At 44.3% G+C, this 25021-nt stretch overlaps 2 long non-coding RNA genes across 3 annotated transcripts in view; one reads left to right on the top strand and one right to left on the bottom strand.

Annotated features, from left to right (window-relative positions):
• Positions 1-10019: 10019 nt before the first annotated feature.
• Positions 10020-25021, top strand: part of LOC127480925 (uncharacterized) — a 112626-nt gene continuing 97624 nt past the window's right edge. For both annotated transcript variants that reach the window (XR_007908045.1, XR_007908044.1), the window contains exon 1: positions 10020-10171. This is a non-coding gene — a long non-coding RNA (uncharacterized LOC127480925). The remainder of the gene's footprint in view (positions 10172-25021) is intronic.
• Positions 15423-25021, bottom strand: part of LOC127480926 (uncharacterized) — a 47643-nt gene continuing 38044 nt past the window's right edge. Inside the window, exon 3 of the long non-coding RNA XR_007908046.1 lies at positions 15423-15620. This is a non-coding gene — a long non-coding RNA (uncharacterized LOC127480926). The remainder of the gene's footprint in view (positions 15621-25021) is intronic.

Raw genomic sequence — 25021 nt, 5'->3', positions numbered from 1 at the left:
CCCTCAAAATCCCCCATTTCCCCAAATTTCTGACTTTTTCCCCAAAATTCCCCCGTTTGTCCACATTTTCCCGGATTTTCCCCCAGTTTTCCTAAATTTCCCCCCATTTTTCCCCATTTTTATCAATTTTCCCCAAATTTCCCACTTTTTTCTCAAATTTTCCCCCATTTTTCCCAATTTTTCATTTGTGTTCACCAAATTTCCCACTTTTTTCCCCAATTTTTCCCCATTTTCCCCAAAATTCCTGGTTTTTTCCCCCCATTTTTTCCCACTGGGGAAATTTGGGAAATTTGGAAAACTGGGGACCCAAAAATCCAAGAAAATGTGGGGAAATGGGGGAAAAATGGGGGGAAAATCTGGAGAAAAATCTGTGAAAATGTGGGAAAAATGGGGGGAAAATCAGGAAAATGGTGAAAAATCTGGGAAAATGTGGGCAAATGGGGAAATTGCGGAAAATTCTGGGAAAAATGTGAGAAAAATCCGGGGAAATGGGGAAAAATGGGGGAAAATGTGGGAAATTCTGGGGAAAATGGGGGAAAATATGGGAAAATATGGAAACATGAGGAAAAAAAGGGGGAAAATGGGGAAAAATGTGTGAAAATCTGGGAAAATGTGAGAAAAATGGGGGGAAAATCTGGGAAAATGGGGGGAAATGGAGAAAAAATCTGGGAAAATGGGGAAAAAATTGGGAAAAAACTGGGAGAATGGGGAAAAATTGGGAAAAAACCTGGGAAATTCTGGGGAAAATGGGAGAAAATCTGGGAAAAATGTGGAAAAAATGGGGGGGAAAGGGGAAAAAATGGGAAAAATCTGGGAAAATAGGGAAAAAATGGGGGGAAAATGGGGAATATTCTGGGGAAATCTGGAGATATGGGGAAAAAAATCTGAGAAAAATGTGGAAAAATCTGGGAAAAATGGGGGAAAATGAGGAAAAATCTGGGAAAATGTGGAAAAAATGTGGGAAAAATCATGGAAAAGAGGGGGAAATTGGGAAAAAATCCGGGGAAATGTGGGAAAAAAAGGGGGGAAATCCGGGAAAATGGGGAAAATAATTGGGAAAAAATCTGGGGAAAAATGGGAAAACTGAGGAAAAATTTGGGGAAAGAGGGAGAAAATCTGGGAAAATGTGGGAAAAAATTTGGGAAAATGTGGGAAAATGGGGAAAAATCTGAGAAAATGGGGGCAAAATGGGGAAAAATCTGGGGAAAATGGGGAAAATGTGGAAAAAATCTGGGAAAATGTGAAAAAATTGGGAAAAACTGTGGGAAAATGGGGGAAATGAGGAGAAATCCGTGAAAATGGTGGAAAATGAGGAAAAATGTGTGAAAATGGGAAAAAATGGGAAAAAAATCTGGGAAAATGGGGAAAATTGGGAAAAATCAAGAAAAATGGGGGAAAATCTGGGAAAATGTGGGAAAATCTGGAAGAAAATCTGGAGAAAAATCTGAGAAAATGTGGGAAAAATGGGAAAAAATGTGGGAAAAATCTGGGAAAATGTGGGAAATTCTGGGAAAAGTGGAGGAAAAATCTGGGAAAAATCCGGGAAAATGGGGAAAAAATAGGGAAAAATCTGGGAAAATGGGGGGAGAAATCTGGGAAAATGGGGACAAACTGGGGGGGAAATGCTGGAAATTCTGGGGAAAATGGGGGGAAATGGAGAAAAATGGGAAAAAATCCCAGAAAATGGGGAAAAATGGGGAAAGATTTAAAAAAATGGGAAAAAATCTGGGAAAAATGGGGAAAAATCTGGGAAAATCTGGGAAAAATGAGGAAAAATCTGGGAAAATGTGGAAAAAATGGGAGAAAATCCAGGAAATGGGGAAAAATGGGGAAAGATAAAAAAAATTTTGGAAAAATGGGGAAAATATGGGAAATTCTGGGAAAAATCCAGGAAAATGGGGGAAGAAATCTGGGCAAATCTGGGAAAAATGTGATAAAAAATCGGGGAAAATGTGGAAAAAATGGGAAAAAAAATCTGGGAAAATCTGGAGAAAAATGTGTGAAAATGTGTGAAAATGTGGGAAAAATGTGGAAAAAATGGGGAAAAATCTGGGAAAATGGGGGGAAAATCTGGGAAAATCTGGGAAAAATGGGGAAAAATCTGGGAAAATGGGGGAAAAATGGGAAAAAATCTGGGAAAATGTAGGAAAATTGGGAAAAATCTGGAAAATGGGGGGGAAATGGGGAAAAATTCATGAAAATGTGGAAAAATGGGGGAAAATCTGGGAAAAATGGGGAAAATGGGGGGAAATGTGGAAAAATGGGGAAAAATGTGGAAAAACTGGGTTAAACTGGGAGGAACTGGGAGAAACTGGGCCAGAGGGAAAGGGATGTTGCCATGGAAATGTGAGCCCGCACCTCCCCCACCCGGCCCAGGGCCCACGGGGGGGGGGGAACTGGGTTAAACTGGGACATACTGGGAGGCACTGGGGGGGACACTGGGAGTTACTGGGAGCTACTGGAAGCTACTGGGGGGGTCAGTGGGGTTACTGGGATGGACACTGGAGTTACTGGGAGCTACTGGGGGGGTCACTGGGGTTACTGGGATGGACACTGGGGTTACTGGGAGCTACTGGGGGGGTCACTGGGGTTACTGGGAGTTACTGGGAGCTACTGGGGGGCTTACTGGGAGTTACTGGAAGCTACTGGGGTGGACACTGGGGTTACTGGGAGTTACTGGGAGCTACTGGGGTGGACACTGGGGTTACTGGGAGTTACTGGGAGCTACTGGGATAGACACTGGGGTTACTGGGAGCTACTAGGAGCTACTGGGGGGGTCACTGGGGTTACTGGGGGGGTTGCTGGAGATACCGGAGGCATTACTGGGGTTACTGGGAGCTACTGGGAGCCACTGGGAGCGGCCCATCCCCCTCCCTCCCCAAGGTCACCCCAAGGACACGGAGGGGGGGAGGGGGGGAAGCCCTGCACCCTCCCAGTCCCTCCCAGTCCCTCCCAGTTCCCTCCCAGTCCCTCCCAGTACCTGAACTGGTCACACTGGGAGCGGCTCCAGGTCCCCCCTCCAGTTTGGGCCCCCGGGGCTATTTTTGGGACCCGGTGATGTCACTGAGGGGGGGGGGCCTCGAGGGGGCGGCCCCTCCCCTCTCCCTTCCCAGTACAGACCAGTAAGGGACCAGTAATGGCCCCAGTGGGGGGGGGAGGGGAGGGAGGGAACACTGAGGGTGGGGATGGAGCAGGATGGTCCTTGAGCATGGGGGAAGGGCAGGACCGTCCCTGAGGGTGGGGGAGGGGTAGGCAGGTCCCTGAGGGTGGGGGAGGGGCAGGAGGGACCCCGAGGAGGGGGGAGGGGCAGGAGGGTCCTGAGGGTCGGGGAGGGGCAGGGAGGGACCCCGAAAGTGAAGGAGGGGCCCTGAGGGTCCCTGAGGGTGGGGGAAGGGTAGGAAGTTCCCCGAGGGTGGGGGAGGGGCAGGAGAGTCTCTGAGGTTGGGGGAGGGGTCCTGAGGGCCCCTGAAGGTGGGGGAGGGACAGGGAGGGCTCCTGAGAGTGGGGGGGGGGGTAGCAGGTTCACTGGGGGGAGGGGAAGGAAGGGACCCTGAGGGTGGGGGAGGGACAGGCGGGACCCTGAGGGTTGGGGAGGTGCAGGAAGGGGGGGGAGGGGCTTTGGGGGGGCCCTTAAAGGTGGGGAGAGGGGTTGAAAGTGGGTCCATCATTGGGAGGGGACACGCCCACCCAAAACCCAGTAAGTCCCAGTTGAGCTCCCAGTTCAGGGAGGGGGAGAGGATGCAAAAGACACGCTCACTTGCAGAGGCTATGGTCACCTTGGGATGGGACACGCCCACCAGGGAGAGACCACGCCCACCTAAAGAAGGGACACGCCCACCCCCAAACCACTAAGTCCCAGCTGAGTTCTGCCTTAACTGGTCCTTACTGGTCCCACCACCCCATTCCGCGTTCCAGTGACCTGTACTGGTCCATACTGGTTTATACTGGTCTATCCTGGTTTATACTGGTCTGTACTGGTCTGACCTTGATGGAGATGCTGAAGTGCTCCCAGCCCCCTTAACTGGTCCTTACTGGTCCCACCACCCCATTCCGTGTTCCAGTGACCCGTACTGGTTTATATTGGTCTATACTGGTCCATACTGGTTTATACTAATCTATACTGGTCTATACTGGTCTGTACTGGTCTGACGTTGATGGAGATGCTGAAGTACCCCCAACCCCCTTAACTGGTCCTTACTGGTCCCACCGCCCCATTCCCCGTTCCAGTCACCCGTACTGGTCCATACTGGTTTATACCGGTTTATACTGGCCCATACTGGTCTATACGGGTCTATACTGGTTTATACTGACCTGATCTTGATGGAGATGCTGAAGTGCCCCCAACCCCCTTAACTGGTTCTTACTGGTCCCACCACCCCATTCCCCGTTCCAGGGACCCGTACTGGTTTATACTGGTTTATACTGCTCTCCCCTGGTTTATACTGGTCTGTACTGGTCTGACCTTGATGGAGATGCTGAAGTGCCCCCAACCCCCTTAACTGGTCCTTACTGGTCCCACTGCCCCATTCCCCATTCCAATGACCCGTACCGGTCTGTCCTGGTTTATACTGGTCTGTACCGGTCTATACCAGTCCATACTGGTCTATACTGGTTTATACTGGTCTGTACTGGTCTGACCTTGACGGAGATGATGAAGCGCCCCCAACCCCTTTAACTGGTCCTTACTGATCCCACCACCCCATTCCCTGTTTCAGTGACCCGTACTGGTTTATATCGGTTTATACTGCTCTACCCTGGTTTATACTGGTCTATACTGGTCCATACTGGTTTGTACCGGTCTGTACTGGTCTGACCTTGATGGAGATGCTGAAGTGCCCCCAACCCCCTTAACTGGTCCTTACTGGTCCCACCACCCTGCTCGCCGTTCTAGTGACCTGTACTGGTCCATACTGGTCCATACTGGTCCGTACTGGTTTTTTACTGGTCTATACTGGTCTATACTGGTCTATACTGGTCTACACTGGTCTATACTGGTCTATAATGGTCTGACCTTGATGGAGATGCTGAAGTATCCCCAAGCCCCTTAACTGGTCCTTATTGGTCCCACTGCCCCATTCCCCATTCCAGTGACCCATATTGGTCTATACTGGTCCATACTGGTTTATACTGGTCTATACCGATCTATACTGGTCTATGCTGCTCTGTACTGGTCTGACCTTGATGGAGATGCTGAAGTACCCCCAACCCCCTTAACTGGTCCTTACTGGTCCCACCGCCCTGCTCCCCATTCCATTGACCCATACTGGGTCGTTGTGGCAAGAACCCCAGCAGGAGCCAGGTGGGGTCTTCCTGCTATTGGATGAGTGCTCTGGGAGGTCAGGGCTGCTCACAGATCCAGATCACACCAGCACATTTCCAAGAGCACTGTCAAATGGGAAGGGCAAAGCACAATTATTAGGAAGGAATGGAGCTTTTCTCAGTCAGTGTTTCCAGGTTCCTACTCCTGAGGAATCTGGGGTTGAGAAATGGAAAAGAAACTCTCATGTTGGACAAGTCACTGAGACTCCTGAGCTGTAACTTGGAATGCACAAGTGCTTCTGTAAGCAACTTCCTAAAGTGCTTTCGGCCTCTGCTCTGCTTTTGACAGAAGCAGCATCACTTCTGCTGGACCCATCTGTTTTTTCTTTATCTGCCCTTTTCCACCTGCCTGAGGTTTCTCTCAGGTCAAAGTGAGAGCACAGACATTTGGATGGAGTGCTGACAGGGAAGTCATGAATGGATTTCTGATGTTGAATCTACTGTTTTGAAATCAGAAAATGTAGTGCTGAAGTCATCGTTAGCCTTTGAGAGGGAAACAGGAGAAAAATCGGATAAACTTGTTGCTAAAAATGAGCTGCTTCAAACTGAGGTTGACCACCTTCAAAGTCTTGTTGCGCCAGAGTGCAGAGAGAAAACTGTTGCTAAAAAAACAGGCTCCTGGTTTGGTCAGGCAACTTCCTAAACCAGTGTCTTACCCTGGCATTGAGACTTGGGAAACCACAGAGAACCCTGATTCTAAGTCTCAGGAGAGAAAGAAACAAGGAGAATTTGAAGTTCAACTGATGTTTCTAGAGTCTCCCAGCTTTCCTCACATTAATGAAAATAGACTGAGTGATCCCTGTGATAATGAACAAAGGGAAGATTATTCTTTACCTCCCTCAATTTCCTTTGTGCCTGATACTGAATCCACTAAAAAACCTTGGACTCAAAAAGAGACCCTGACCCAGAAAACAACTCAATTCATTCTGATTCAAGTGGTTAAAGAGCAGAAGCATTATGGCGATAAACCTGGACAAATTAAAAGCCAACCAGTGAAATCCTATCAATATATCACATACCTTGGGATTCCACTTTGTTCTCATCAACAGTGAATACAATTTCCAATGGATATGGGGACAAAATGTTGGCAGCAAAATGCCAAAGATGGGATTAAAACCCAGACGAAAAAGAATTAAAATCACTGGAGAAAAAGAAGAAACCAGTCTTCAACCAAGAGCTTCACCCTGTTACTGTTTTGTTGATATTACCTTTTTGCTTTTTATTCTAATAATCATATTGTATGTTAAAATTTGGATGATTATGAAACAGTCAGCTCAGTGATTACCCCCATCAATACTAGACGATGCCTGCAGTATACACCCGTCCCAGCCCCTCCAGGAGCCCTCAAATCCCATCCTGGTCCCACAGGACACTCCCAACTTCCCCTCAAACACTCCGAGGCCCCCAGATTGACTCCCAGATTCAGAAAACTCTTGCTGCCTGCCCATGGAGTGCCCAGTGTGGCCCACCAACAGCACCACAAAGCCAAAGCTTCCAGGCTTTCTTTCCTGGGAATTAGGGCTGTTGTTTCCTGTTTTCAGCCATGCCTCCCAACTGATAGCCCAACTCCCAAACTGCTAGCATGCCTGTTGATACAGAATTGTTAAAATAAACCTTGCCAGTATATGTTTTCAGACACCAATTATTTAGTGTCGTTTCACTTTAATCCACCCCAAGGGAATTATTAATAAAAACCTGAGTTACCCCTTCTCCCCTTTTCCTGGGGCGGGTTGTAACACCAATCAGCACTGACTCCGCCCAGTAGGCATAGCAAAGGAAGTTTCCTTTTGGTTTAGGGTTTAGTGTTAGGGTTAGTGTTAGGGTTAGGGTTAGGGTTAGGGTTTAAGGTTAGGGTTAGGGTTAGGGTTAGGGTTAGGATTAGGTTTTGAGTTAGGGTTAGGGTTAGAAAGGGTTAGGGTTAGGAAATTTAGGGTTAGAGTTAGCAAAAGTTAGGGTTAGGGTTAGGGTTAGGTTTAGGGTTAGCAAAAGACAGGGTTACTGTTAGGGTTAGAGTTAGGGTTAGGGTTAGGGTTAGGGTTAGGGGTATGGTTAAGGGTTAGGGTTAGGAAGGATTTGTCTCAGTGCGCGATCTAACAATCGTGGTTTTAGCCCATTCTGGACACGCAGCAGTGCCCAATAAGCCCCTCTCAGGCTATAAGCCCGATTCATTGCCCACCGCTGTCAGAATCTTTTGCTTTTTCTCTGGGGTCTCTGCTTTTGCTGTTGCTGTTCAGTTGCGTGTCTGGCAGAATACCCACCGCCGTCCAGTATGTACTCTACTTCTATAGAGCACTGTCCCCTAACCCCAACATTAAAAGAGAGACTGGAAGCTATGCGCAAACCCTGTTCCCTAACCCTAACCCTAACCAAGAGACTGCAAGCTATGCGCAAACCTTTTTCCCTAACCCTAACCTTAAAAAAGAGACTGCAAACTATGCGCAAACCCTGTTACCTAACCCTAACCTTAAAAAAGAGACTGCAAGCTATGCGCAAACCCGATTCCCTGACCCTAATCCTAAAAAAGCGAATGCAAGCTATGTGCAAACCCTGTTCCCTAATCTTAACCTTAAAAAAGAGACTGCAAGCTATGCACAAAACCAGTTCCCTAACCCTAACTTTAAAAAAGAGACTGCAAGCTACTATGGTTAGGGTTAGGGTTAGGGTAAGGGTTAGGGTTGGGGTTAGTGTTTAGGGTTAGGGTTAGGGTTAGGGTAAGGGTTAGGGGTTAGGGTTGGGGTTAGGGTTAGGGTTAGTCAGAATCTGTCTCAATGCGCGATCTAACTATCGCGGGTTTACCCCATTCCAGGAACGCAGTGGTGCCCAGTAAACCCCTCTCGGGCTATAAGCCCGATTCAGTGCCCACTGCTGTCAGAATCTTTTGCTTTTTCTCTTGGGTCTCTGCTTTTGCTGTTGCTGTTCTGTTGCGTGTCTGGCAGAATACCCACCGCAGTCCGGTATGTACTCTGCTTCTATAGAGCACTGGTCCCGCCCACTGGGTGGAGTCAAGAGGTGGAGTCTGTGTTGATTGTTCTGCGTCACTGGCTCCGCCTACTGGGCGGAGTCAGTGCTGATTGGTGTTACAACCCACCCCAGGAAAAGGGGAGAGGGGGTAACTCAGGTTTTTATTAATAATTCCCTTGGGGTGGATAAAAGTGAAACGACACTAAATAATCGTTGTCTGAAAACATATACTGGCAAGGTTTATTTTAACAATTCTGTATCAACAGGCATGCTAGCAGTTTGGGTGCTGTCATACCACAATGTGACACAGACATAACCTTTGGGGGGGGAAAGAAAATGCATAGGGGAGAGAAAGGCAGGATAAGAGCAATGGAGAGTAAGAGAAAGAAAAGCTGAGAGTGGACAGATGTATATAGTCACCGTCCGTGGGGTCCAGCGATGCTTCCATGTCTGTCAGTTGAAGTGGTGGCCTTGATCTGCCGGGGGTGAAGGAAGGAAGACCCCATACTCCAAGAAGTTATGAGTTATAGCCATGATTAGTGTCACGGACCATGCCTCGAGCCTCCAACATCTCGAGGGTTGCAGTCTCTCTTCTAAGGTTAGGGAACAGGCTTTGGGCATAGCTTGCAGTTACTGTGTGGACCAATTGTCAGAGACTGAAATGGTTAATGATTTATGCATTCTAGGAGACTTTTCAGGCTTTTGACTTGCATGATACCTCTGATGAGCAGTCGGGCCCCTCCCTCCCTCCAGTGCTGACGGTGTGAAGCCCTGCAAAGGCAAGAGCTGAGCTAACAGGCTTTTGACTGTTGATATGTCTGATGAGGAATCAGGCCCCTCCCTCCCTCTGCTATGAGATGTTAGGGTTAGGGTTAAGGTTAGCAAGGGTTAGGGTTTAGGTTTTAGGGTTTACGGTTTGGGGTTTAAGGTAGAGTTAAACCATCATTTTCGGGGTATGGGCCCGATAGCTTAATTAGCTGACCTTACTAGAAAATAATATAGAGGGAGTATAGAGGATTTGGATTCCTTTAGTGTAGGTTCGATTCCTACTTTTCTAAAATTAGGAAATGAGAGGTTGGTATACCTCTATGTTTACTTTATCATAGTAACCCTTTTGGATTCAGGCACATTTCCTTGAGTGTCTTAGGTAGGGGGGTAGGCCTGCATAGGAGATCGGAAGACTGGTATGCCATAGGCATAAGGCTAATGTTAGGGGTAAGAAGTCTTTTTAAAACAAAGCTATGAGTTGATCATATCGGAATCGAGGGTAAGAGGCGCGGATTCATAAGAATCCTGCGGAAAGGAGGAGGGTTTTTGTAGCTAAAGTAGGGGGAATGAGTTCTTGAGGGAGATTAAGTGAGCTGGGGTTTAGGAATAGAATGGTTGTGAGTGCATTTATTAGTATAATATTAGCATATTCGGCAAGAAAAAACAAGGCGAATGGCCCTGCAGTATATTCTACGTTGAACCCTGAGACTAGTTCAGATTCTCCTTCTGTCAGGTCAAATGGAGCGCGGTTTGTTTCAGCAAGAGTGGAGATATATCATATTATTGCTAAGGACCAGGAGGAGAAAATGAGGTAGAGAGGTTCTTGAGTTGTAGCTAGGGTATTGAGGGTGTAGTTACCACTAAGGATAATTAGGGATAGGAGAATAATGGCTAGGGTAACTTCGTAAGAGACAGTTTGTGCGACTGCTCGGAGGGTGCCGATTAAGGCATATTTTGAGTTAGAGGCTCACCCTGATCATAGAATTGAGTAGACTGCCAAGCTAGATAGAGCTAGAAGGAAGAGTATGCCAAGGTTTAGGTCAGTAAGGGGAAAGGGTAGGGGAAGTGGTGTTCAGATTGTAATTGCTAGGAGAAGGGCTAAGATAGGAGTAGATATAAATAAGTAAGGGGATGAAGCTGATGGACGAATTGGTTCTTTAATGAATAGCTTTACTCCATCTGCTATAGGTTGTAAGAGGCCAAATGGTCCTACAATATTAGACCCTTTTCGGGCTTGCATATAACTTAGAATCTTACGTTCAACTAGGGTAAGAAATGCTACGGCGATGAGGATGGAGAGAGCATAGGATATTGATATAATAAAGTAAGTGAGGGTTAAGTGAATTGTCATGTGGTTTGTGTTGGAGCTAGGGAGAGGATTTGAACCTCTGGGTAAAGGGCTTAAGCCTTCTGCATTTGCCAAGCTCTGCCACGCTAGCGGTCCTTTTCTAGGAGGGGGTTATGGTGGAACTCTTAGTAATTTAGTTGGGTTCATTACTGGGTGTGAAGGCGTGCTTGTGGCATAGGCCTTACTTCTTCGATCCTTTCATACTAGAAGGAGTTGTAACATAGATAGAAACCGACCTGGATTACTCCGGTCTGAACTCAGATCACGTAGGACTGTTAATCGTTGAACAAACGAACCCTTGATAGCGGTTGCACCACTAGGATGTCCTGATCCAACATCGAGGTCGTAAACCTCCTTGTCGATGTGGGCTCTTGAAGGAGATTGCGCTGTTATCCCTGGGGTAGCTAGGTTCATTAATCAATTATATTGGGTCTGGTTACTATTAGCACGTTGATGGGTAGTTCTTGGTTAAGATGGATTGTCTGATATTTGGAGGTTAAGTTTGTCTCCAAGGTCACCCCAACCAAAAAATGCACACCAGCAAAATCCCGGGGGAGTAGGCCCTGTGGGTGAGTATTGTTTATGGGAGTGGTAGCAGATTTTAAAGTTCCACAGGGTCTTCTTGTCTTATGGGGTTATTCCTGCTTTTGCACGGGAAGATCAATTTCACTGATTATCTGTAGGAGACAGCTAAGACCTCGTTAAGCCGTTCATACCAGTCCCGATTTATGGGACAATTGATTGCGCTACCTTTGCACAGTTAGGATACCGCGGCTGTTGAACGAATTGTCACTGGGCAGGCTTCACCTTTAATACTTGGTTTGCTAAAGGCTATGTTTTTGGTAAACAGTCGGGCCTTGGATTTGCCTAGTTCCTTTTACAGATTTTAATCGTCTTTGGGGGAGCTCCATAGGTGGGTTAACAGAGTTTTGGGTATAAGGTCTTGTTAAGGTTAAAAAATATCCTGTGGATTGTTAATAATGTTGTAATGTAAGCTTGTGCCATAGAGGGGATCCCTAGTTATTTATTTTAGCATAAATTCTCTTATTTAATATAAGTTGACCTATTGGGGAAGAGGGAGTCATGGGGAAGTTTAGATTTTTTTAGGTGAGGAGCTTTGACGCATTCTTTAATGGTGGTTGCTTGAAGGCCCACAATTAAGCTGTAATTAAATTTATCCGCTAGGGGAGAATGTATTCTTTTTTAAAGGAGCTGTACCTCCTTTAAATAGCCCTTAATTTGCTTCATGTGGGTTGAGTGTAGTCCTGGGAGATGAATTAAGAGGGAACTAAGATTCATTTCATAGGCAACCAGCTATCACCCAGCTCGATTGGCTTTTCACCACTACTAACGAGTCTTCCCACTCTTTTGCAACAGAGACGGGTTTGCTCAGTAGATAGCTGCTCGTAAGTAGCTCGCTTGGGTTTCGGGGAAGCAAGCTTAAATTGGCGTTTTGCTTGGGTAGTTCTGGCTAAATCATGATGCAAAAGGTACAAGGGTTGGTCTTTGCTATTTATTGCTTGCGTTGTCATTACTATTTCATTCTTCCCTTATGGTACATGATCTCTATTGCGTCTTGAGTTTACCTTTCTATCGCCTATACTAGGTTGAGTGAGAGAATGTTTTGATTTAATGGGTAGTATTAACTTAGTTTCTATGTAATCTGGTAGAAGAACTAGAGTTAGGCTTCAAGGCGATCTGATATGGAACAGATATCTTTCAGGTGTAAACTGAATGCTTTAGTTATAGCTACGTCTTGGTAGACTAAGTGCACCTTCTGGTACACTTACCTTGTTACGACTTGCCTCATCTCTAGCTTAGGGGTTTATTATAAATAAAATTAATCCTAGCTTGTGAGGAGGGTGACGGGCGGTATGTACGTGCTTCAGAGCCAGCTTAAAGGAGGCATTATTATCCTGCTTTACTGCTAAATCCACCTTTTAGGAATGATTTCACACTCCTTGTCGTGAGGTATTCTATGCTATACCTTGACCTGTCTTATTAGTGGGATGTTGCTGTTGTGCCCACTGTTAAACCCTCAGTTTAGGGGTGGGCTGACGACGGCGGTATATAGGCTGATTTGGCAAGGGATGGTTGGGTGTATCGTGGGTTATCGGTTATAGAACAGGCTCCTCTAGGTGGGTTTGGAGCACCGCCAAGTCCTTAGAGTTTTAAGCGTTTGTGCTCGTAGTTCTCAGGCGGATGCTTAAGTGGTGAAAGCATCGGGATTTAGGGCCAGGCATAGTGGGGTATCTAATTCCAGTTTGTGTCCTGGCTTTCGTGGAGTTTTGTTGATCATGAAGCTAAGATCATTTCTATGGGAGTATTGGATGCATCTTGTGCTTATAACAGCTTGGTTACATTTCAGTCTTAGTTGAAGTGATAATGAAAAACCACTCTTTACGCCGTATAAAGTTAATTTGGGTTTCTTGTGTGACCGCGGTGGCTGGCACAAGATTTACCAACCCTGGTAAGTTGCTTTAACTAAGTCAAGTTTACACTTATTGCTTAATATTGATTACTGCTGAAAACCCGTGGGGGCGTGGCTAGGCAAGGCGTTTTGGGCTACAATTGGAGTGGTGTGCCTGATGCCTGCTCCTGCTTTCTTTTTAAGGTGCTGAGGGCATTTTCACTGGGATGCGGATACTTGCATGTATATATTTGGCAAGAACTAACTGTAAGGTTAGGACTAAGTCTTTTTTGTCCTTGGGTATGTGTAATAGCCGTCTTAACATCTTCAGTGTTATGCTTTATTGTAAGCTACAAGGACTAAGGCTGTTATAGGCATAGTGATTATTATTGGGGCTTGTTTTAGTTGTAGTAATAGTTGCTATTGATTTAGGATTTGTTTAGTGGTTGGAGAAGTAGTTCTAGTGGATAACAAAAATGTGTTGTTGAGAAGTTAGAAGAGTAGAAAGGGGCAGGATTGTAGTGTTGTGGGCGGGTTTGTTAAGGTTTTATGTTCTTGTAGTTGAAATTACAACGATGGTTTTTCAGGCCAAAGGTCTTGGATAGAGGCCAAGCAGGAATTGTTATGACGTACTTTATACTATTTTTAAGTGTTAGTTTTATTTTGGGAGGACTAGCAGTTGCTTCCAATCCTTCTCCATACTATGCAGTAGTGGGGTTAGTGTTGGCGTCTACTGTAGGGTGTGGATGGTTAATGAGTTTGGGGGTGTCTTTTGTATCACTAGTGTTATTTCTGGTATATTTAGGTGGGATGTTAGTGGTTTTTGTGTATTCGGTTTCATTGGCAGCAGATCCATTTCCTGAGACCTGAGGGGACTGGCAGGTTGTTGGGTATGGTGCTGGGTTAGTTTTAGTGTTGGGGGGTGGGGTGTTTATTATAGGGCTATCTGAGTTAGAGTGGTTAGGGATAAACACGGTGGATAGTGGGGGTGTTTTATCTATTTGGTTGGATTTTGAGGGAGCGGCTATGTTTTATTCTTGGGGGGTGGGACAATTTTTAATTGCGGGCTGGGGTCTGTTGCTGACGTTGTTTGTTGTGCTAGAACTTGTATGAGGGTTGTCTTGTGGGGCAATTTGGGCGGTTTAAGGAGGTGTGGTTCAGAGAATAGTTTAATGAAAATGCCAGCTTTGGGAGTTGGTGATAAAGGTTTGATTCCTTTTTTTCTGAAGGGTTGGAAAAAAGTTTGGGACCAACTGTTAAAGGTGTATGTGGGTGGAATATTAGTTAGAGTAGTGGGGGCGATTACTTGGGGAGGTAAGAGGGTGAAAGGAAATGATGGGGTAAATTAAAGTGTAAACAAACAAATGAACAAATGACTGATGAAAGGAAATGATGGGGTAGATTAAAGTGTAAACAAACAAATGAACAAATGAATGATGAAAGGAAATGATGGGGTAGATTAAAGTGTAAACAAACAAATGAACAAATGAATGATGAAAGGAAATGATGGGGTAGATTAAAAAGTGTGTTAAAAAAATTTAACAAATTGATGATGCAAATGTCTTAATTGGAAAATTAGGGGAATGGAAAGTTTGTAAAATTTGAAATTTTTGCTAAAAAATTTAAAAACAAAAATTAATGATGAATAGAGGGAAAGTCCCTAGATCATTGCAAAAAATGACAAAATTTTTGTAATTTTTTGTGAAATTACGACAAAAAATATGTCTGGCGTGCATTAATTAAATTGCAACTTGATGAGAGACGTAATGGAAAAACCAAGCTAACAGCACGTGACAGTGCATCAGTGCAACATTATGAGACCGAATAACACTTGAAACCAAAAGTTTAGAAGAGAGAAAATGCCGCGATCACGAGGTCCAGGTTGGCCGAGCATCCCCAACCATTAGTAACGGAGCGCAAGTTTAGGAAAATTAAGCAAGTTATGGCCCTGACCGAGGAACCAGAGGCGACAAAGAGCAAGTTATGAGAGTGGGTTATTGGTGGAGAGGGAAAGAATACACCTGAAGCTGGACATGATAAACATTACTAACGCCGGGTTGCTGGTTTCTCGTGAGGAGTACGACTAATAAATAACCCAGCACTTCTTGGTTGGTACATAGAGCAAGGTTAAGTGGTGAGTGGTCCATGGACCATGGATTCTAGGTTCTGTGACGTTCCTCGCATTGAGAAGGATTTTATGCGAAAATTAGCAGGTTTAGGTTTTAGTTTGTTTGGCGGGATTATTCCTAGAACATGACATGTTATGTCCTTGTGTGGGAATGTGCCTAGATCTGTGAATGACAAGTTTTGGATTGTATGGGAGATAGTATGGAAATTTGGATGGTTTTTGCAATAATAGTATGTCAGATTTTCCTACATGCATGTTATGTCTAATGTGGTGGAGGATGCTATGCAAAGTAATACATACCGTAGGGTATGGGGGAGGGGGGGGCCCCTCCCCTTGATGTACGTGTTGATTGGAAAGTTGGGGGGTGCTTGGATATTTTTTAGAAAACTTCAAGAAGGGGGCGGCCTTCAGTCTTTGGTTTACAAGACCAACGTTTTTTATAAACTATTAGAGTGGTTAGAGGTTGAGTATCTTATTTTCCAGGAGACTAGTAATGGGGAATAAGATGAGAATGATTGTGAAGTAGGTAGTTGAGGCGAGTTGTCCGATGATAATAAATGGATGTTCGACTGGTTGGCTACCGATTCATGTAAGGATTAAAAGATTTGTTACTAGGATTCAGAATAGAAGTTGGGAGAGAGGTCGGAAGGTTATAGTTCGTTGCTTTGACATGTGGAGGAATGGGGCTAGAAATAGAATTAAGACGGAGGCGGCTAGGGCTAGGACTCCTCCTAATTTGTTGGGGATTGATCGTAGGATGGCATATGCAAATAGGAAGTACCACTCAGGTTTAATGTGGGGAGGTGTTACTAATGGATTTGCAGGTGTAAAATTTTCTGGATCTCCTAAGAGGTTGGGTGAGAATATGGCAAGTGTTATTAGAGGAATGAGGAGGAACAAAAGGCCTAGAATATCTTTTATTGAGAAATAGGGGTGAAATGGGATTTTGTCGCAGTCTGAATAAATACCTAGGGGGTTGTTTGAGCCTGTTTCGTGTAAGAAAGTTAAGTGGATGAGGGTGAGACCTGCAATTAAGAATGGGAGGAGGAAGTGGAGGGCAAAGAACCGGGTAAGTGTAGGGTTGTCAACTGAGAATCCTCCTCAAGCTCATTCTACAAGTGTTTGGCCAATGTAAGGAATTGCTGAGAATAGGTTAGTAATTACTGTAGCGCCTCAGAATGATATTTGGCCTCATGGGAGGACATATCCTACGAAGGCAGTTGCTATTAGAGTTAAGAGGAGACTAACTCCTGTGTTTCAGGTTTCTTTATATAGGTAGGAACCATAGTAGAATCCTCGTCCAATGTGTAGGTAAATGCATATGAAGAAGAAGGAGGCGCCGTTTGCATGGAGGTTTCGGATTAGTCAGCCGAATTGAACATTTCGGCATGTATGTGCGACGGACGTGAATGCCAGGGTGATATCCGCTGTATAATGTATTGCTAGTAGGAGGCCAGTGGTGATTTGGATTGTTAGACAGATGCCAAGAAGAGATCCAAAGTTTCATCAGGCGGAAATGTTTGGTGGTGTTGGGAGGTCAATTAAAGAATTGTTGATTATTTTTAGAAGGGGGTGATGCTTTCGTAAGTTAGGGGCCATTAATTCTTAGTTCTGTGTAAATAAGATTATAATTAAGATAGATAGAGCGAAGGATCCTAGATAGGTTTTGATTAGTCCGGAGTGTAGAGTAGTTGAGATTTTGGATACTTTGAGTTGAAGGGTCGCTAGTCCTTCTGGGCCTATTTTTTTATATCAGGATAGGTCGATTAAATGGGATGCAATGTTCTGGCCGTTGTTTAGGAGTTTAGTAGAGCTGAGGCGGTGTATAAGGGGGTTAAAATATCCTAGAGTGCTGGAGAAGTTTATAGTGATATTTTGTTTGGGGGCAGAGAAGGTATGTGTGAGTTTTGATAGTTCTAATGCCAGAATGATGCCTAATGTTGTAATAATGATAGCAGTGGTTTTTGTGACCAGTGGTATGGTTATAGGAGGGGTTTTTGTAGGGGAGATATAAGAGGTAATTAATAGACCAGCTATAATACTTCCGAGAGTGAGACGAGTAATTGGGTTTGTGACTGCTGGGTTGTTTTCATTGATGGGAGTAATGGAGGGAATCCGGGTGTAGTCAGTTTGTACTAGTAGGGCTATACGTAGGCTGTAAGTTGCAGTAAAAGCTGTAGCTACGAGGGTTAGGAGGAGTGCTCAGGTGTTTAGATAGGAGGTGTTAAGACTTTGGATAATGAGATCTTTTGAGTAAAACCCTGCTAAAAATGGTGTTCCTATGAGAGCTAAATTTCCGATTGTCAGGCATGAGGTAGTTGTAGGGAGTAGTTTCTGTAATCCTCCTATTTTTCGAATGTCTTGTTCACCGTTAAGGCTGTGAATGATAGACCCAGAGCAAAGGAAGAGTATGGCTTTAAAGAATGCATGCGTAGAGATGTGTAGGAAGGCTAGTTGAGGTAGATTTAGGCCAATAGTGACTATTATTAGTCCTAGTTGGCTGGATGTAGAGAAAGCAATAATTTTTTTGATGTCGTTTTGGGTAAGAGCGCATGTAGCAGCAAATAGGGTGGATAGGGCACCTATACAAAGGCACATAGTTAGGGCAATTTGGTTGTTACATAATATGTGGTGAGTGCGAATAAGTAGAAAGATTCCGGCAACTACTATTGTGCTGGAATGGAGTAGGGCAGATACAGGGGTTGGTCCTTCTATAGCTGCTGGGAGTCATGGATGCAGGCCAAATTGGGCGGATTTACCTGTGGCGGCTAGGATGAGCCCTAAGAGAGGGAGAAGGGATATTTGGTTTGGGGAGGATTGCTGTTGAATTTCTCAAGTGTTTATTGAGGATGTTAGTCATGCTATGTAGAGGATTAGTCCAATATCCCCAATACGGTTGTAAAGTACGACTTGAAGTGCAGCGGTGTTGGCTTCTGCTCGACCGTGTCACCATCCAATCAGGAGGAAGGATATAATTCCGACTCCCTCTCAGCCGATAAATAAGAGGAATATGTTATTAGTGATGATTAAGATGAGTATTGCAATGAGAAAGATTAGAAGGTAAAGAGAGAATTTTGTGGTGTGGGGTTCTGAGGCTATATATCATGTTATAAATTGAAGAATAGATCATGTTAGAAATAGTGCAATAGGAAAAAACGTTAAGGAGTATTGGTCTATTTTAAGGCTAAAAGGGATTTTGAAGTTCGCAATAAATTTTCATTCTGAATAGAAAGTGGTATTTTCCATATTTAAGTAGATGGAGAGGATTATGGGAATTAAACTAACTATGAAGGAAGTTTTAACAGTGTGTATGATGGTTGTTGGAGAGTTTAGATAGTTTTTGGATAGGAGGGGGAGTAGGATGGGTATAGAGAGGGTAGTCAGGGTCAAGAATATGGAGGTGTTGAGGATTAATGGGAAGTCCATTACTTTTACTTGGACTTGCACCAAGATGAATGGCTCCTAAGACCAGTGGATTGCTATTATCCTTTAAAAGTAAGGGGGCTGAGGTCTTAGGCTCAGATGCAAGAGTTAGCAGTTCTTGTTGGTTAAACCTCCCCTCGGCAGGCAAGAAGAGTTTAACTTCTATTTTTAGGATCACAGTCTAATGTTTGTTTTAAAACTATGCTTGCATGTGGGAATTCCTGAGATTAGCTCTGGTTTTAGGATGAGGAGGAGGGAGGGTAGGATATGAAGTGTTATAAGGAGATGTTCTCGTGTATTTGAATTTTGGGTGGTTGTAATATAGGTTGGAGTTGGACCTCGTTGGGTTATAAGGAGTATGTAGAGGGTATAGGCTGCAGTTAGTAGAGTTGCGACTCTGGTTAGGATAATGGTGAAGGTAGATCAGTTGAAGAGTGCAATTGTGATAGTTAATTCAGCTATCAGGTTAGTGGTAGGAGGAAGGGCTATGTTTGTTAGGTTGGCTAGGAGCCATCAGATTCCTGTTAGAGGTAAAAGGGGTTGTAGGCCTCGTGTTAGAAGGAGAGTACGACTATGTATGCGTTCATAGTTTGTATTAGCTAGGCAAAATAGTATGGAAGAGGTGAGTCCATGTGAAATCATTAGGATTATGGCCCCTGAAAAGGATCAGTGGGTTTGGATTATTGTTGCGGCAATGACTAGACCTATGTGGCTTACTGAGGAGTAGGCGATTAATGACTTAAGGTCGATTTGGCGTAGGCAGATGGAGCTTGTCATTAGTGCCCCTCATAAGGCTAGGGTTAAAAATGGGTAGTAGAGGTAGTCTAATGGGGAGTTTGTAATTATTGAGGTACGCATAATGCCGTATCCCCCAAGTTTGAGGAGGAGCGCAGCTAGGAGTATGGATCCTGCGATTGGTGCCTCTACGTGGGCTTTTGGGAGTCATAGGTGTAGTCCGTAAAGGGGAGCTTTCACTATGAAAGCGAGCAATAGGGCTAGACTTGATATGAGGCCTGTTCAGGAGTTTGTAAGAGATGAGCGTGAAAGTTTTATTATAGTGATGTGTATAGTTCCTGTTTGAGTGTGAAGATAGAGGATCACTACTAATAGGGGAAGAGAACTAATTAGTGTCTAAAATAAGAGGTAGATTCCAGCACTTAAACGTTCTGGTTGGCTACCCCATCGTGTGATTAGAATTAGGGTAGGGATTAGGGTAGCTTCGAATGCGATATAAAATAATATCAGTTCTAAGGCTGAGAAGGCCAAGATAATGAATGGTTGGGTGAGGATTATGGTTATGGTAAAAATATATTTTCGTGTGGGAGGTTCTTGTTGAAGGTGATTTTGGCTTGCCAGGATTATAAGAGGTAGAAGTCAACAAGATAGAACTAATAAGGGGGGTGAAATTTGATCAGTTCCAAGTCATGGTGATAGGTTTTTGCTAGGGTAATAGGATGAAGGAAGTCATTGTAAGCTAACGGTTGCAATTAAGAGGCTGTGCAAGGTGACATTGAGTCATAGGAATTTTGGAGGAGATAGGAGGGTTATGGGGAGTAATATGATTGTAGGGAGAATAATTTTTAACATTGTAGAAGGTTTAGATTGTGTAAATGATCCGATCCGTGAGTTCGGGTGGAAGCTACTAGGACTGCTAGACCGGCGCCTGCTTCACAGGCTGAGAATGCTAACATAAGAATGGGTATTAAGGTGGGGGATGTTGTTTGGGTTTGAATAGGTCATATGGAGAGGGCAATGTATATTGATAGTATTATACTTTCTAAGCATAGCAGGGCAGAAATTCGGTGTATTCAGTGAAAGGCTAGTCCTAGACTACTTAGGGTGAAGGCAGAGTAGAAGCTTAAATGCAGAAAGGTCATTGAGAAAGTCACAGGGTAGGACTGTGGTTTGTTGAGCTGAAATCAACTGTCTTTGCTAGAACGATACCTGTTAGTCCATCAATGGTGAAGAGGAAAATAAAGCCTAGGGCTCATAGTATGGGCGGGTCTCATTTGATTGTTCCACCGTGTAGGGTTGCTAGTCAGCTGAAGACTTTAATGCCAGTGGGGATTGCAATAATTATGGTGGCGGATGTGAAGTAAGCTCGGGTATCTACGTCCATTCCAACTGTAAATATGTGGTGAGCTCATACGATAAAGCCCAAGAAAGCAATGGATAATATGGCTCAGACCATGCCTATGTAGCCAAAGGGTTCTTTTTTACCGGCGTAGTAGGCTACAACATGGGAAATAATTCCGAATCCTGGTAGGATAAGGATGTAGACTTCTGGATGGCCAAAAAATCAGAATAAGTGTTGATATAAAATTGGGTCTCCGCCTCCTGCGGGGTCAAAGAATGTAGTGTTTAGGTTTCGATCTGTTAGAAGCATTGTAATGCCAGCAGCGAGGACTGGTAGGGAGAGGAGAAGTAGAACTGCAGTAATGAGGACGGATCAAACGAATAGAGGGGTTTGGTATTGTGAGAGAGCAGGTGGTTTTATATTGATTGCTGTGGTGATAAAGTTGATTGCCCCAAGGATGGATGAGACACCTGCCAGGTGAAGGGAGAAGATGGCAAGGTCTACTGATGCACCGGCGTGGGCTAGATTTCCGGCTAGGGGTGAGTATACTGTTCATCCTTTTCTGGCCCCGGCTTCTACTGTAGAAGATGCTAGGAGAAGTAGGAAGGATGGAGGAAGTAGTCAGAAGCTCATGTTATTTATTCGTGGAAATGCTATGTCGGGGGCACCAATTATTAATGGTACTAATCAGTTACCAAACCCTCCGATTATAATAGGTATTACTATAAAGAAAATTATAACGAAGGCCTGTGCGGTGACGATTACATTGTAAATTTGGTCATCGCCTAAAAGGGTGCCTGGCTGTCCTAGTTCTGCTCGAATGAGGAGACTAAGGGCTGTGCCGATTATACCAGCTCATGTGCCAAAAATAAGGTAAAGTGTGCCAATATCTTTGTGGTTAGTGGAAAATAGTCAACGGTTGATGAAAGTCATAGGTAAGATGACTGAGTGTAGAAGCGTTAGGCTGTAGTCCTTTTTACAGAGGTTTGATTCCTCTTCTTATCGATTCTGTAGTGAAGTTCCTGTTGAGTTGCAAGCTCATTGATGTGCATTAAACATGCGCCGGGATCTAGTAGACAGAAGCCTGTTGGTTGGGGCATTAACTAAAATTTTATGGGATCAAAGCCCATCTGTCTAGGGGGAGGTTCTAGCTTAATTAAAGCATCTGAGTTGCATTCAGGAGATGCAGGTTAGTATCCTGTGTACCTTAACAGAAACTAAGAGGGATTAGCCCTTGTTTAAGGCTTTGAAGGCCTTCGGTTTAAATAACCTAAGTTTCTAAGGGATTGCGAGTACTATGGGAGATAGTGGTAGGAGTATAATTGATAAGGAGGTAAAGGTTGTGGTTAGGGTGTTAGTTGGTTTGTTAGTTTGTCATTGTTTTATGTAGTTAGTGAAGTTTGGGGGTAGTGTGATGGTTGCACAGTAGGCCAGTCGTAGGTAGAAGAAAAGTCCAAGTAAAGAGAGTAGGGTAATAGCTGTGGCTACTACTGTTAGTTCTTGTTTTGTGAGCTCTTGAATAATTAACCATTTGGGTAGGAATCCCGTTAGGGGAGGAAGACCTGCAAGGGAGAGGAGAGTGAGCAGAAGGATTGTGGTTAGTGATGGAATTTTGGTTCATGTGGATATAACAGTGGATAGTTTTAGGGTATTGGTTGTGTTAAGGATGAAGAAGATGGCGGAAGTTGTTACAGTATATAGATAGAACGTAATTAAAGTCAGATTGGGGTTATAGTTGAGAATAATAGTTATTCATCCTAGGTGTGCGATAGATGAGAAATAAAAAGATTTTCTCTCTACTTCCTGTCAGCAGCGATACCTGACCACTTCATGGGAAGCAGGGCTTCACCACACAGAGAAGCCGCTCAGAAGGCATGTATTGTAAAAAAATGGATTTTCCCCCTTTCCTGTTCCTTTCCTGAGCTCTTTTAGCTGAGCTGACGCCATATATTCTGCAATGTCCCTTTGGTCCATTTGGCTCAACTGACCTGTCTGTATCGCCTCCCATGATCTTGCCCCTGATTCGGGGGACGAAGCCGACAATGCAGATGCTGCACCAACCCTGCTCAGCAGTTGCCAAAGCACTGGTGTGATTAACCCCTTTGTAGCTCCCAATGCAAAGCACAGCACTGTGATGCCTGCAGTGAGAAAATGAACTCCAGCTCAGACAGACCCAACACATGTGGGATTCTGAAATGTCTCAGGGTTCCTTTGGTTCCACAATGCCCCTCTCAGACCTGGCAGTAGAAAAATAAATCAAAAAATTGAGAAGAAATCATCTTAAAGTCATGCGAAGCCTGTCTTCTACAGTCCAGAATCTATATATGTGTGACTGCAGATACTTGGGATGAGGGTAGATGCTCAGAGGAATTCATGGGTTTGATCTAGGAAACCTGTCCCAAAGTTTTCACTGCCTTTTCCTCCTTGGACATTTCCTGATGCCCGGAGGAAGCTCATGTCCAACAGCAGCAGGTGACCCTTGTATAACAAGGAATGAATGATGCTCCTCGTGCGGTGGTGAGACAAAGAGAAGTTTATTCAAAATTCCCACTCTTAAATCCCTGCGTACCATGTGACTTCTTCAGCCAATAGAGTTATATGTGACTGCGCATGTCCCCTCGGGCCCATCGCCCACGCACATCCCCTGTGCATCCAGACACGCCTCCCACATATCCCTTCTCTCTAATATCTTAAAGAAGTCACAAAAAGCAGTGCAAAAAACAGTGCAAACAACCAGAACATTGTAAACCACCAAGCTTCGCAGCGACCCAGCGCATTGCTTCGCTTAGCTTCTTAACTCTAATATAAACCTTTTAAAACCTTATATTCCTATAGGGTAGTGCAACTTGGATAATTATTTTATTAACTTGGGGCCTTTAGCCCAACTGTGTGTAAACTATAACTTTTATTAATCTGAGGGTTTTTTAATAACTGGGGATTTCAAACTTTATTCAAGAAACAGGGTAAGCATATCAAAACTCAATTCTTTCAAGGTGACCTTGTGGTGTAGGTAATGTGGTCTTGTGAGGTATTCTGTGTTTTTATGTTTTCCAGTTACACAACTCTCTTATTCATTCACTCATCTCACACACGACGGCCGTCATCATTCACGCATACACATACGCACCCCAATATTTGCAGTTTGCTTGTCACCACATTGGTCATTAATATAAACTGAAACATAACATAACTGTTTTTAAACTCCTGAGTTATCTGGTTCCTGCAGCTGTGATTGTGTATCCAAATAGGGCTTTACACACCTGGAGGGAATCCACTTCAGTTCTTTTCCTGTTGCCACACAAGCGTAACCTCTCCCCCAAGTCAGAAGATCTAAAGGTCCTGTCCATTGTCCCGAGATCAAATCTTTTACCATGACTAATGGCCTGGGAGAGGCAAACGCCTGAGATTTGTGCTGCTTCTCATATCTGCTTCTTTCAGCACTGTCACAATTTAAAAAATTGATAACATATGTGGCTTTCCACAAACGTTCTTGCGGACTGTATAGCTTCTCCCCCCCTCTTTGTTTTATTAGCATCTCTTTCAGTGTGCGGTGTGCCCTTTCTACAATTGCTTGTCCCGTAGGTGAGTGTGGAATTCCTGTAATATGTGAAATTCCCCATTCTGATAGGAAATTCCTTACCTTTTCAGAGACGTATGCTGGTCCGTTATCTGTCTTAATCTGTTGTGGAGTGCCAAGGGTAGCAAAACAGCTTAGCCAGTGTCTTATTACATCCTTGGCTTTCTCACCTGTGTGTGCTGTAGCAGTGATGTACTGTGAATGTGTGTCTACAGTTACATGTACATATTTCAAGGGGCCAAATTCTGGGATGTGTGTAAAATCTGTTTACCATATCTGATTGGATATTAACCCTCTGGGGTTAGCACCTTCCTGAGATGGCATGGGGGTAATTTTTTGACAGTCTGGACAAGTCAATATGATATCTCGGGCCTGATTGATAGTAATTTTGAATTGTCTCTTTAGAGAGCGTGCATTCTGGTGGAAAAATGAATGGGACAATTTTGCTTGCTCAAGGGTCCTAGGTACTGTGTTGAACATTGCTGCTTTGTCAGCTTCTCGGTTCCCTTCAGCTATTGGCCCTGGCATGTCAGTGTGAGACCTGATGTGCATTATATAAAAATCAAACCTTCTGTGATTGACAAGGAACCAAATACAACGCATTTCAAACAACAAATGAGGGTTAGAAACATCCCGAAGAAATGAACATTCTAGACGTGAAACTAGCCCTGCAGCATAACAAGAATCAGTGACAATATTAACAGGTTGTTCAGAAAACTTTTCCAAGGCAATACGAATGGCAGCCAGTTCCAGAACCTGCATAGAACATTGGTTCATGGTCTGTACTTTTTGTTCCCATTGTCCGGTATCAGGATTTATCCAAGTCACTGCAGCTTTCTGTGATCGCCCAGATGCATCTGTAAAAACTGTGAGGCCTTTTACTGGCTCACTTCTGCATCTAGTCGTGGTTCTTAAAGGCAAATTACCGATTTCTGCCCAAAGTTTGTGCTTAGGGAGATTAACTGAAATGTTACCATCAAAACCTGCTAAGGCAGCTTGGAACTCGGTGT

The sequence above is a fragment of the Manacus candei genome, unplaced genomic scaffold (assembly GCF_025592945.1).
Source record: "Manacus candei isolate 608988 ecotype Guabito, Panama unplaced genomic scaffold, ASM2559294v1 h1tg000076l, whole genome shotgun sequence".
Lineage (NCBI taxonomy): Eukaryota > Metazoa > Chordata > Aves > Passeriformes > Pipridae > Manacus > Manacus candei.
Note: the sequence above shows the minus strand (reverse complement) of the source record. Positions and strands in the feature narration are given on the sequence as shown.